Source organism: Rattus norvegicus, chromosome 2 (assembly GCF_036323735.1).
Source record: "Rattus norvegicus strain BN/NHsdMcwi chromosome 2, GRCr8, whole genome shotgun sequence".
Taxonomy (NCBI): domain Eukaryota; kingdom Metazoa; phylum Chordata; class Mammalia; order Rodentia; family Muridae; genus Rattus; species Rattus norvegicus.
Window position 1 is genome coordinate 162,627,410 of NC_086020.1, and position 13,440 is coordinate 162,640,849.

The window sequence follows — 13,440 nt, forward strand, 5'->3', positions numbered from 1 at the left end:
GGAATTCTCTAAGTTGAACATAAAACTAAGAAAAACCCAAGATTGTACGTAGGAATTATGAATCAAGAATTCAACAATACACTCCAGTCCTTGGACTGAGTTATGGGGATCTTATGTATAAGGCCTCCCTAAAACAAGAAAAAATTTTAAAAGGAATGTATACTTAAGGAATTAAATACTTTGTAGACTGAACAATACATTTAATCATAAACTACTAGTAATTACAAATGTCTTTTACAAAAAGCTTTTAACTCTGAACAATTCTTACTAAAGAAAAGATTTCTGCATTATAAAACATTTTCATACAGTAACTACCATTTCAGTTTTACAAATAGAAAAGTAAGCTCAGAAGGAGATTTGATTTCAGATGCACAGAACCCAAACCTAATATTTACACAGCACAAATAACTCTTGACTGGGAAAGTAGAGAACACCCTTTCCACCCCCACCTACTCAAGGAGCGCAGAGGCTCCTCACTTCCTGAACAAATGAACACTTACTAACTATAGAAACAAGATGTACATCAGTCATTAAACAGATATCTATACAAGATTCTTTTGGAAACATAACCTTTGTTTGAAGAACTATATTGTTTGAGACCACCACAGCTTCAAAAGCTCCATCTCCCTGTCAAGGCTGTCCGCTCAGTGTTCTACTGCACCCTTCTGATTGAGAGGAGCTCAAAATCTGCCAACAGCTGAGTCCTAGTTTTGGTAATTCTTTTTCCTCAGTCAGGAGAATATTCACTAAAGACTGAAGATGTTAGACTAAAGCTGTTAGATCAGCCCTTACCCCCACAATGGTGAGGGAAAAGCACTGTGCTGAGGACCTTCTATGATGTTTTTGTTCAGGTTTTATTTTGTTTTTGTTTGTTTAACTGGTTGTTGTTGTTTTTTTTTTTTGCAGTTACTCTTCAGAAGAAATAGTGAATTTATGTCATTTTGTAATTGCTAAGAAAGGTTATGACTGTTTTCTAGCAATGAAGCTATACTCCCAAAGTGTCTGATTTACAATATGCTAATAGTCTGTTGAAAACAGCAGGCACAGAAGGGAAAATCAGCATTCAGATTCATAAATAGTAAACTCTTGTCTTCAGAGTCATGTGTCCTTGGAGTTCTGAAAGTAGATTAGGGATTAGTTTTAGGGAGAACTGTCTTTTGACTTCTGTTTGAACAGGCAACCAATTGTATCCAAACCTGGGTCTCTTTTTGAACCTATATAATAACTGTAGAAAAATTACTATCCTTTCATGTCTGTAGTTAAGAAAGAAAAAAACTCCCTTTTTCTGAGCTAAACTTTGTTCCCCAACTTTACTGAGCACCTCAAAACCAATTCTTAAACTTTATAATACAGAGCAATAGAAAGCCACTAACAAAATATTCTATGGTAGATTTATGAATATTGTTTGGGCTATAAGAGCACGACAGTTTTCCTGTTCCTTTGTAATTATTTAATATGTTTCTAGGTGATCTAGTTTTATGCTGGCACACATCTCTAATCCCAGCACTAAAGGAAGAAAGGCACCTTTGCCAGTTACAGGTCCGTCTGTGCTACAAAGCTAGTATTCCTTAATTAAAAAAAAAGAAAACCATACAAAACAAACTTGGAACCAAGAAGGCTGATAAGCAATAATAGTGAAAATGCAAACAGTAATTTAGGCAAAGATTAGACTAAATAGTAAGAATCCACGGTCCAAATAAAAAAAAGCATTCAAAGAACAGCAAAACAGGACCAGAGACAGAACCTAAAGAACAATAGAATTTGGTAACAGAAAGGATCATTGTTAAATATTTTATTGAATGCTTATGGGCATGATAGTAAATAAACATCAGGTGCTTAAAAAATACAATCTTTCATCTTATAGTGCTAATGTCATGGACAGAAAACAGAAAATAATCTTGTGTGAACAGCAAAAGGAAGTCTGGCCTGTATGTCTGTTGAAATGGGAAGATGACAGACCAGCATTACAAAAGTTCCATTAAGAATGTGGCCACACATTTTAAATTCCATGGAATATAGGCAATGACTGTAATTAAGAGTATTCTTCAAAGAACAGCATACTAGTACCTTGGAAGCTCTCTGAGGGAAGCTTGGAGTGAGCTGATGAGAAGAAAAGCTATGTTTTCAAGAATGACAGTAAAAAAGTGATGGCAAAAGGCAGAACAAAGACTGACTGCATCATTTTGGCCTTACTCTTAAAAACACATGAGTATTACCCAAGAAGACAGGGAGGCTGACACAGGTTCAGGAAGAATAGGTGGCTAGACCCACGAAGCATTCCTGTTGACATACTCACATGCAATAAGCCTACTCAGATATTCTGCAAATAGTGCTGTTGGACTTTTCTTGACTTTGTATTTAGTAAGTAGTTTCTCCTCCAAAACTAACATTGTACTATTAACAGCTCTTTAACAACCTTTTAATATTGTTACGGTGAAAAAATGCTCCCACAAACACTTTACATCAGAACTGTTTTTAGAATACACATTACAAACTGGACCTAATTACAGTTCCAATAGCATGAGAGGGCCATTAATGGTTCCAGTAAGGCTTTTAAAATGCATCACTATGGTGCCAAATGTAATTCAAGTTGAAATCTGCTTCTTTCATTCCCTTCACTTGTCTCTTCACCCGAAATGATATCATGAACAACCTACACATATGCCAAGACAACAAAACGTCTGCTATATAAACAGGACAGGCTTACTGAGCTGTGGCCTGTTCCAGAACGTTCCTTCCTTGGATTGTTATGAGCTTCAGCCATGTCATGCAGATGAACAACACACTAAAAGGTGTTCATTTCTGGGGTGAGAAATGGTCTTACATGTACAGAGAACTGAAGATTCCAGGTTCTAAATCCCAAACCTGGAAGCTCGCAATCTCATCCACCGAATACCCACACTAAAAAACCAAGTCCCCAATGGCTAACTAATATGCTTGTTAGCTTCACTGTAACTGCAGCAGCAGCAATTTGCTTCATAAACAATCGAATAGGAAAGATTTATTTGTCTCAGTTTTGGAGGTTTCAACCCACTCTGAAGGTGTAGTAGGTTAGCAGATGTGATAGATGGGAGCAGCCAGAAATTCTCTCTTTTCTCCACTCTAGCTGATCTGGACGCCTTGCTTATGGGACCATGTTACTCACAGAAGCAGGTCTGGACAGATTTTCCCTTTAAAGTATTCTGGAAAATGCTCATGGCTATAGTGAAGTGTTTTACTAAGCTTTTAGGTACTTCCTATTCCAATCAGCTTAACAGTCAATACAGAAAATCACAATGCACACCGATTTACCCATGGTCACAAGTACTTCCTAACACAACTTAGCTTAGTCAGCTACCATGTACTTGACTTCAATTCCCACCCCACATAGAAAAAAGCAGGCATGAGCGTAAAAGTACATATACATGTGATTCTAGAGTAGGGAAAACACAGAGCCAGATACCTGAGATTAATTGGCCAGCCCAGTCTATCCTAGCCCAATTTAGTAACTAAGCCCCACCACCTACTGAGAAATACTGTTTTATAAAGCAAAGTGGATGGATGCCCCTGAGGAACAACATCCAGATCTAACCTTACGGGACACGGATGGACACGGACGGTCACAGACACGGATGGACTCTCTCTCTCTCTCTCTCTCTCTCTCTCTCTCTGTGTGTGTGTGTGTGTGTGTGACGTTTTGTTGATACAGCATGAACCTATCAGAAATGGTTCTATGTTTCTCTGTTTATTGTGCTGCTTCAGAGGAAACTCTTCAGTTCAAGGTGAGTTTTGTAGGTGTATTGCTATCCTACTATAGAATAAGTAACAAGAAGAACAAAACCCACCATGGGTTGTAAGTCTTTAGACATTTTTCAACTGATACTCTTAACTTTTTGTTTAGAAACAAAGGTTATGATGTAGGATTCCAATACAAATGGAACCTTCTCATGAATATTTCTCTTATTCCCTGAATATTCAAAATAGTACCATTAAATTCTGATGTAAAAAAAAACAGCTTGAAATATGAAATGAGTTTAAAATAATTACCACTTGTTCAGAATGAATAGGCAAAAAATAGATTGTTGGCCACTTCTGAAACTACCAAACTCAATATTTAGGGTTCCTGCCCTACATGACCAACACTAGTCTGCTCATGTAAAAAGCTACAGTATCTCAGAGTTTCCTGAAACAGACTCACTTTACTCCATCTGGGACCTGAGAGATAATTCTAGCTCCACTAGTAGTGACAATTGACAAAGGGTACAGACAAGCAGAAATTCTTGGAACTGGGCTAAATGTGGTTCTTTAGTGAAAAGGGATTCTTAAAAAAACCTCTATATTTTCATTATTTAGTAAGAACCAAACCAGACCAACCAAACAACCAAACAACATGTACCTTACTCTAGCATGGTGCAGAGTCCATGTGTTCTGTTCCAATTCATGTGCATTTCTTTTCCCCATAAGAAAGTTATAGGTAGCATACAGCAAAGTTTAAATGAATAAAGAATGTTTGCAGACAATTTTTAAGTTTAGCCTTGCTAATAATTTTTTTAAGTACCAAGCTTAGTAAAATGAAAGCAAACACAGAAAGCTAATCCTATTAAATTCTATTCTTAAGTCATCTTTAGCAGTTTTAACTTTCATTTTAGTTATCCCAAGTTCTTCCTATTGCAAGACAGTAACCCCAGAAATCATTCTGATTATTTCTCATCCTGAAAGGAAATGAAAAAAAATACTAAAAAATAAAGCAAGCAAAATCAAAATTTCAACAGGAATTTACACAAAAGTAAAATTATATTCTAAATGGTAGCCAAGTATAAAGTCTAATATCTTGTTTGTATCATGCCCACTAGAATGTTTATTCTTGTTGCTGTTTAGATTCCAAAGGCACAGCTGGTGTACATTTTTGATTTCCTTAAGAAAAGGTCACATTAAGTAACCTTGGCTATCCTGGGACTCATGTAGACCAGGCTCATCACAAGCTCCCAGAGATCTGCCTGCCTATGCCTGAGTGCTGGGTCTGTACCTCCATGTCCAGCAACATTTTATGCTTAACAAGATTCTCCAAGTACAAGAATTTCCAACACTATCTAACTTTGCTTTACATCCAAAGATATGAAAGGGGCCAATACACTTAGCAGACAGTAAATCTTTCTCTTTGAAAGTTTTAGCTCCCAACTGGTGAGATATCTGAACCATCACCAACTATTTAGGAGCTTATTAGCAACACTGATTTCTAAGACAACTTATTCAGAATCCAGGTATCTATTCTAAACAGATAACGCAGATGAGCAGATGAGTGTCATGAAGCGGGGAGTCTGGGAATCACTGATATGTAAAAAAAGAAAATTCAGTTGCTACGGCAAGGACACAAGTAAAATGATGTCAGATGAAGTATTTGGAAAATGTGCAGCATGCTTTATTGAGTTCTGGTTACCACATTTTCCCCATCAGCAACAGACAGGTGGTGATGCTATATCCTTTCTGAGTACTTAATATTCTAAAATTCTAACATTTCCATTATGGTATCAATTACAGGTTCAGAAAATAAAAACCCTCAACAGATCATGAGAATTGTTTATAAGTCTAGCATAGAGATCTTCTCTAAGAGCTGTTTGACTAGAAGTTCTGAATGTTCACTTTGTTTTCTCTTCATAAATATCAAAAATCTCACTAGTTAATTCCCTAGAAAAACTAGTTACCTAGCCTCCTGCCCCGAACTGTCCAGACCACAGTACAGCCATTTCACAAAGGAGAATGCTCTAATCTGTCCCATGATCTTCACACCTTTTAGGGTAGATCAAAATGATAGTTACTAAAGAGCTAAAATTTCCTAAAATTTGAAAAGAGGAAGGCATGAGGAATACTGCAAGCAGGAAATTCTACTTAGATAAATAAGCTTCAAATCTTCAAAATATACTTATATTACCAAGCTTATGGAATGCTGTATTTAGAAACATAAACAAGTATCTTGCTTATAGATAAGCACTACACTGTTATGTGTGTTTATATACGTGCATATCTTTAATAAGATCGAATAGTTTTACAGAAAGCTACGGGGGAAATGAAGTAAAGTCTGCAACATGGGTTTCAATTCTGTTATATATTAAATTATGTTGTGTGTGAACAAGTCATCTCACCTCTACCAATTAGATTCTTCTTTAAGTTAGATAATTAGTTACTGTACTTAAAAGAGATTGAATTAAAAATAAAGTAGTTTATAAACAAAACTCTAACAACTCTATATTAAATTTTAAGTTTTTAAGCATTGTACTTTACATATTTTTTCCAGAAAACTACATTATGTCATAATGACATCTCATTTCTCTAGAAAGTCCAGTCTATTTAATTAAATTTTAAAGAGCACTCCTTTGTTGAACCAGTTTCCAGACACTTCTATGCTGAAATAATCCTTTTTTCCTCTTTCCGAACTGAGTATCTCAAATATAATGTTATAGTAAAACAAAGCTAACATGGAGAATTGGTACCCAGAAATGGGAGATGTTGACGATAGCTATTTATGAGACAATATGGAGGAGTCTTTGGAATTTGGGGATTGGTTTTAGGAGGAGAGCTTGGAAACGTTCAGAAGTAGGTGAGACCAAATGACATATAAGGTGAAGGAATATAAGGAATGTAAAGTGAAGGATGACTATGTCATATCAGAAAACAAGGACGCATAAAAGGAAGTCCAGCTGATGAGGGTCCCAGTGGAAATGAAGACTACACTGGCAGCTGTCACAGCACTGGGGGTCAGGAGGACAATGTATTTGCCTACTCTCTGGTACTCTGAGGAGAAACAAGTTTAAATATGAACGGACAAGCTTATCTGGAAAGGAAACCCCAGGAGAGCAAGGCAAGTCACAAAATGATATAATAATGTAATAGATATTGCCAGTAGACAAACTTTACAATGACGACAATCATAAGGAAAGGGGAATGAGTGTGCGTTAAGATACCAGAGGGTGTGTTAGCTAGGCTGGCAGGAATTTACCAAAAAAAAAAAAAAAAAAAGGTAACAGTTTGAGAGTACACATGAGAGTAGAATGATGCCTCAGGGTACCTTGTGAATCTGTAAACCACTACACCCATCAATGTCTCAAAGGCTTAGAACAGCAGACATTTTAGGCAATGTAGATCAGAATCCTGGGAGAAGAGCATCCTGATATCCCTTCACTGTTCAAGGTAGGGAATTTCCTAGGATTTATTTCCTATTTCAGCCAAGCAGAAACACAGAGGTAGCTTCCATGTTTCCAGCAGGCCCTGGTAGCAGACCTTGCCATCTTCTATCTGATGCTGGTTCTTCAGGAATGCAGAGTTAAGGAGTAAGTCCTGTAGGTTTTCACCTACATTTCAAAAGAAGCCTGGTAGACAGGCTATTATACAGTATGGTTGTGGTCCTGGAAATTCACTCCAAATGAGCAAAATGTGAGCTGAAGGACTGAAGCTTTAGTTTATAATGGAGACTATGATAAGGAAGAAGTGACATGTAGTCTCATCAGGTAAAACTAAAGGAAGCATGAAAGTCACTCCAAGAAAGTAGCCACGTGGGCAGTAACTAACAAGTTAAGTAAGAGTAGAACTGCCCAAGCCCTCAGAGAAGTCTGTATTTTGCCAGTGTGCCCTAAGAACAGACGTTAGAATTTGATGTCTGCCTTGCTGAGTTTCCCAGGTGCTTAGGGCTCATCACTCCTTTCAGACTCCTAATTTCTCCCCCTTGGGATGGAAATGGGTACCTTTTCCATGTTCCACTACTGTTATTTTAGAATGGCTTTCTTTTGGATTTTTACAAGTGCTTGAAGCTAAGTTATATTGAGTCACTCGGGACTCTGGACTTGAACTGTGGAGAAAGGTAAGAACAGCTAAGCCTCTGCAACTCTGAGAAATTGACTAAATGTGTTTACATAATATGGAGACAAACCTTGATAGGACAGACTAAATCCTGTCATTTGGAACTTCCACGTGTTTCAGAACCTCAGATGTTGACAGCTTTGTTTCCAAAGAAGTGATATTAGGAACAGGTAGAAACTTTTATAAGTAGAATTGGTCCAAAAACCTTTGATCAAAGATATTATGGCCTTCAATATTTTAAATTCCTAAACCTTTTCCTTTTGTGATGAGTGATTTTATTTTTGCCTGGATGGGCTCTATTTCCAAGGCACTGGGGTCATTTGACCATAGACTGCCATCAAGTTGTTTATCGCGGGTATTTTGTTATAGAAAAGGAAAGATACCAGACTTCCACATTAATATTGCCTGCAGGACAACAGGGCCAGGAGTTCTGCATATATTCTTGGGAATATCCTGGGCATGGACACTCAAAAACAATGATTAACTCTATAAATCCTAATGGAAACTGTGAAAATACAGTTTATTATTACTGATAGGGCAATATATGGGGCAAAGTAAATATTAGCTGTTATGGTCAAGTGGAGAAATATTCATGCACTTGGGATGAAGTTGGGCAGTCGGGCAGCCTCCATAGCCAACTCTCCAGAGTATCAAGGACCCTGGGAATGGGAAAGGTGGTAAAAATAATGGTTTGAAACCTCTTTAGGAGAGCAGAACTTTCTTGTCCAAAAAAAAACTTCCCCACCTCTTTCCCTGTGTGTGTGTCTGTGAGAAAGTGAGTGTATGAGAAATAAAATATTAAACTATTCTTTCCTTTAATAAATTAATTAAGCACTTAAAACCTGTTAGTCCCTCTCTCTCATAAGAGCCCTGATACATGTACATCTCTTCTCAAAATGAAAAATCACCATTCTACAGGCAGTCACTAACATAAGCATTATAAACAAAACATGAATGAGCAGTCTAACAGTAAGGTTAAGAGAACACAGGATATCTAAACACAAACTTTTCTATAACTCAATACCAGATCACAATCTCTAGCCAGTATCTCTCCTTGCTATAATAGAGGTTAATGCAGTTAAGAAAGCTAATTGCTAAAGTACTGAAACTTTACATTGAAAACTTGCCATCGTAGATATCAAGTCCAGTCTTCAACTTTCACAATTCAGAAACAGAATGGTGGCTGATGTATGAGTCAAATACATTAATATGCTTCCAAGGCTTACTCTATTTCGTGTTTACAAACTGAAGTGCTATGTTACTTGGCCTTTGTACCACCTGTGACTCAATGTGAACACAGGCAAGAGTTGCTGTGATCTCCCATAGAACTAACTGTTAGGAGACCCAAGAAGGCAGGAATGTAGGGAGATTTGACTTTGTGGGATTTTAATTTGGTATATCTGACTCACCTTAAAGTCAATTATTATACTATGTCAAATACATATGTATTTTGGGGGAAATTACAAATCTATGAAGTGGCAGGAAGTATTTTTTCTACAGTATATGGCAAGAGATAAATCCTTAGGTTTGGTAGAAAGATAGCTTGAATTTTTTGCTCAACTGGGTTATATTGCTTAAATTATTTAATAACTTTCTAAACTCATTTGAGAATTAATGCTGATTGAAGTTTTCACCTTGCAAGTTTGTTAAGAATACTACGTGTATTTAAAATAACGAAGTAGCTGACATCCAACAAGCATCTAATCCCCATGGTTAGAGATATTTCATCAGAGCTCTGTCAGCCTGGCATGGCTTGAGGTTGAAGGGAGCATAAGACCAATCAGAGTAAAGTACAAATTCTGACTTGCAGGGCATGGTGAATTCATGTCTCCTTCAATTCTGCCACCTGCAGAGGCCTTTTATGTCTCATCTCCAGCCTGCCTATACATAGCACAGAATGATCTAATGCTGACAGTGTCATACTGGTCACACACACCATTTTCAAAACTTTTTCTCTCATTTGCTAAGTTACTTTGGCCATCAAAATTCCTATTACTCACAGGTAATTATCTCAGTTTGAAGATACAAAAAGAAGTTAGTCATCAAATGAACTTTATGATTATTTAAAGCAATGGCATTAAAACTATCACCTTGGGGGCTGAACAGATAGCTCAGTGCTTGAGAGCACTGGCTGCTCTTCGGAAGAACCTGAGTTCAATTCCCAGAACCTACATGGTGGCTAAGAACCACCTGTAACTACATCTCGGAAAATCCAATGACTTCTTCTGCACTCTGTGGGCACTGCACACATATGATACAGACATATACACAGGGAAAATATTCATGTACATAAAAGCAAAATCCCCAGAACCTACTTTTATTTTCTTAATGAACACAGATCAGCTTAATTGAGTAGCACAGTAAAATCAAGATATGATCAAAGACTGAGTAACACTGTAGTAAAACTAAACATCTAGAGTGACCAAAGTTAACACACAGAACTGGAGATCAGTTGGGTAATGGGAAATGGGAATAAGAAAATAGCAAATGGCTTCTACTGTATTTGAAAAAATCACTCTTTCAGGGAATAATACACATTTCTTATGGTAATTCTTTGTATTTCTTACTTCACTGGCAAAATAGAACTCAAAATAAAAAAAAAATTGCCCTCTTGAACATGTTCTTCTTCTGGCTATAAAGTTCTCGTGTAGGTATTCATAAAATAACTGAAGTCATTTAGTGTTTAATTGAAGACATGGTAGTTTTCCTTTTGATTAGCATCTGTGATCTCTCCTTTTAATTTCACAATATAACACTTTTTTTAAATTTTCTTAGAAATTCAAGTAAATAAGCTCTTCAGATCATGCTTCTTTTCTCTAAAGTTATAAGACCATTCTGAACCCTGTCTACTCGCTCTGTTCCAAATCCCTCATCCTATCTACCCTTTAAAACCTGCAGAATAGGTAAGGTTCTCTACAATATAAAACAAAAACATTGTTCTTTACTTCATGTTTTTACACCACAACAAGGTACTCTAAATGTTGATAGAATCTGTAGCAGCAAATAACAAATTGCCCCTGGTTCTCTTATTTAACGTTAGGTGCTAAATGAGCATAAAATTCTCTCAATGATGCCACTAAACTTTACCTTTTACTCCTAACTGATCTCAAATACAAATGATCTCAGTTGTAGCAAGGTAACAGAATGGCTATCTTTGTGGTATTTAGAGTCCCGTCTATAACCTTCACCTTGTAAAACTGTTTATTCATTTGTAAGAACATCTATAGAATCTCCATACTATCAAACTGTCAATTTTGGCATGGATAAAGGCATTCTTCAAAGTATGTGTATTTTTGAATAAAAAGGCTGTGGTATTCAAAATCCTTTGGAATCAAGAAAGCCTTGAAACAATTTAAAGTGTCAAAGAGGGCCACTGCTGCCTAGAGGCCAGGTCTGACTCACTGAACACTGTCAAGAACCTTTTGTTGTATAGCCTTACATAAGTATGAGAAGGCAGCAAGGGTATAATATTTTAGGGTTTTGTCATTCCTTCAATCCAATCACAGCTGGATTCCAGGTCATCCAAATAAAGACAGGATGGCTAAATAAGACAAGAAGAGCCATTTAAGTGCCAAGAGCCAGACAGCAAGTTAGAGAAAGCATCATTTTCCCTCTATATCATTTATGGCTGCTAATTATCCAACAAAAATTTATATGTACAAATTTGTATGTGCATTAAAATGTCTAAGTACCAAAGAAATGATCTTCACATTTCCTTTTTTCTCTACCTCCTGAAGTTTAAATTCCTTAAAAGATTTATCCATTTTTCTATTTCTAGTACCTGTCAAAACTCCGCATAGTTTAAGTCAGCAATAGTGTTAGCCAAAGATAGAGGGAAGTCAGTCAATCCAAGCCTTTGAAAATGAATGGAACTGCAGGAACAGTCACTGAAGAACAAAAGAGTACTCCTGCATCCAGTAAGCCACACCTACTTTAAGAAAGCTAGTGCTCACAAATTTCCTTGTACACAAGTCCCAGACTAAGATTAGAAAATGGCCTGTCATTCCCGTCAAACTCAGTCATAGATCCTCAATTTGAGCAGCTCCCAGCACTAATTTTGAGCAAGAAATTATGATATATAGCACCAGGTTATAGATATTTTCCAATAGTATCTGAAGAGGAAATCAAACACTTAAATTACCAGTCTAAAAGAAAATCTATTTCACAGATGCAGAAAAACTGGATGTAACAAAAGTGGTTGTCATCTCTGCTGTGTGAACTTCCTAACAGATTTGAAGTTTAACTGTCTTATTAAATAACAGTAATTGTGCCCCAGTGACCTTGGCATTTGGAGGACAAATTCTCTGTAACTGCAACTCTAATGCTACAAGCAGGCCTTTAACCATGAGCACCATTTTACTGAAATGACTAAAAGCCTGGAATCTCTAGCGAGCTAGCCTGAACTAAACTGCTAATTCCAAGCAAATATGAGTTCTGTGATCGTGGGCAAGTAACTTAAATCTCTCTATATCTTATCTTCTTTGTTCACAAATTGGGGATAATAGAACACTGACCTCCTAACCTATGGTGACTGTAAGAACTGTAGGTGGGCGTGTGAAATGCTTGGCATATACAGTGGCCATCTACTAGATTTTAGCTCATTGCAAAGTAGACAATTTCACAAATAAAACACACTCAACTAATATGTAAACGAATCAATCAAGGTATCATTACAGTGGAATTTAGTCTTACTTGTGGTACACTTGTTCCCAAGCGACTAATTTTACTGAGGAAAGGGAGATTAATTTAATTAATTTCCAGCACTTACCCAATAATTCAGTGTAAATAAAAATAATAATAATTCAGTGATTACGAAAATCCTTGTACTTCTTTCGTTCCTAAACTAACGCCGGATTCTAAGCAACTATAAAAGGAGATTAAATAAGTTCAAATCACTTTTGTGTATTTTAAAAAATGGCTTCCCATACTCCAAATGTAAAAATGGCCTTGAAAAATAAAACTAATATTGTGATGCCAGTCAAGATTGTGTTTTGTAACTTAAATAAAATTCCTATGTTTATATGAAGTTGAATTATGAAATTAACTTCAACTTCAGCAAATAAATTAATTTTAATTACCCTAATAGAAGTGCTTTCATTTTAATTTTTGTGAATGTGTATAAATATTCTATTGCCCAAATCTGAAACTCACAGTATTTGAAATGCACAAGGCAGACTGTGCTTGCCCATGTTATGTGTGATGTTGGTGCATAGTCCATCTTCTACAATCTTCAGAGGAAAAACTTGCATACTGGCTAAAAGTTCTTAGTAATAATAGCTAATATAATAACCCTAACATTCTATCAAAACATAAGTAATTGCTTGATTTCCTGCAAACTGCATTATTGTGAGGTAAATATTAAGTTTTTATTGAAGATTCAAATAATATTCAGACTACGTTTCAAACCCATGGTTAATAATAAACCTTAGCACATCAGTGAAACTGAAAGCAATCAGAATATTCTAGTGGTAAATGAACTGGTAAACAGGTAGATGAGTAAAGGCTATATAACTCAGCTGTTACATGTATTTATTATATTAGCATGGTACTAAGAAAAGTTACAGAATTTGTCTTCCAGACAAAATCTCGCCTATATCCTTAAAATTTTGT

At 36.3% G+C, this 13,440-nt stretch overlaps 1 protein-coding gene across 2 annotated transcripts in view; it reads right to left on the reverse strand.

Annotated features, from left to right (window-relative positions):
* Pdcd10 (programmed cell death 10) overlaps positions 1-13,440 on the reverse strand; it is a 42,175-nt gene that overhangs the window by 24,894 nt on the left and 3,841 nt on the right. The gene's annotated exons all lie outside the window — the stretch shown is intronic.